Source organism: Pinus tabuliformis, chromosome 1_2 (assembly GCF_031772625.1).
Source record: "Pinus tabuliformis cultivar Carrire ecotype Pingquan chromosome 1_2, CPIR1, whole genome shotgun sequence".
Classification (NCBI taxonomy): Eukaryota; Viridiplantae; Streptophyta; class Pinopsida; order Pinales; family Pinaceae; genus Pinus; species Pinus tabuliformis.
Window position 1 is genome coordinate 367270181 of NC_142298.1, and position 1206 is coordinate 367271386.

The window sequence follows — 1206 nt, forward strand, 5'->3', positions numbered from 1 at the left end:
CTTTCACGCTCTATGCACAGTTCAAAGTCGACCTAATGTAGCCTTTGGTAGGGCTTCCTTGTCTTGACGATGGTGAGAATAACTGGCGGAACTTCAATTTAGAACACTTTGCAATTTTAAATAAGCTTGAAGCTACACACAGGGTTCATTTCAAAGTTTAAACTTTAAAGAGGAAACTTTGCTGTACAAAAGTTGTAATATATCAGAAAACACTTCAGTGAATCTTCAACGATATCGAATTAATGTAGAATTCTATGTTGGAACTGGTGCTCTGCACTTATTCAAGACGTATAAGAGTATAATATGGGATTTATTCTTTAGTGTATCTCAAGAATCCAATCCCCTGTCCATCATGACGAGAATCCTCCATCTTTGCACAATTTTGCAGAATGTTGCCTTCCAGAACCAACACGGGTGTTGTTCGTGATAGCAAGAGGCTCAGAACAGTGGATTATGGTGGGAACGCAGCCTGGATCCATTCTTTTTCTTCGCCAGCATAATCGTTTGAAGGAAATTGGTGCACGAAGGTTGCGAGAGCCTGTTGTATTATGAACAGCCGCGGCGTTTATCCATTGACTGTGAGGTGGTCTTTCGATACCATTTCAACCATGGCGGACGTAGATGGAGATGTGACCGCCGCCCAGCCCAAAAGGAGGACGTTTAAGAAGTTTTCGTACCGCGGGGTCGATCTCGATGCTCTTCTGGACATGACCTCAGATGATATTTGCAAACTTTTCCCAGCCCGTGCTCGTCGAAGGTTCCATCGAGGGCTGAAGAGACAACCTATGGCTTTGATCAAGAAGCTTCGAAAAGCGAAGCTAGAAGCTCCTTCTGGTGAGAAACCAGAACCTGTACGAACTCACATGATCACTTATAGGTCACGGAGAACATGTATTGTATAGGACATGCATCTTCCGTGAAAATGAACTTCGAAAGGAGGAAAACGATTATGAACAGCCGCTGGCAAAAATCAAGCACCACCACAAAAATTTCTTAAGGATATGAACAAGCAAAAGAGCTATGGGCCACACCCAGCCTTTTTTTTTCAGTCCAAGGTTGGCGGAAAGAGTTCTTGCAAAAATGAGAATTCAGAAAAATGGACTCAACGGCACCCAGAAAAAATGAAAATCCGTCAGGGTTTGAGACAATAAGGCAAATTTAGAATCCTTCCGGTCCGACCTGATGAATATTGTAATGACAACACTC

The 1206-nt window shown here is 43.0% G+C and overlaps 1 pseudogene; it reads left to right on the plus strand.

Moving 5' to 3' along the window:
* Nucleotides 1-561: 561 nt before the first annotated feature.
* On the plus strand, nt 562-902 carry LOC149205901 (small ribosomal subunit protein uS19 pseudogene; annotated as a pseudogene).
* The last annotated feature ends 304 nt before the right edge of the window (nt 903-1206 follow it).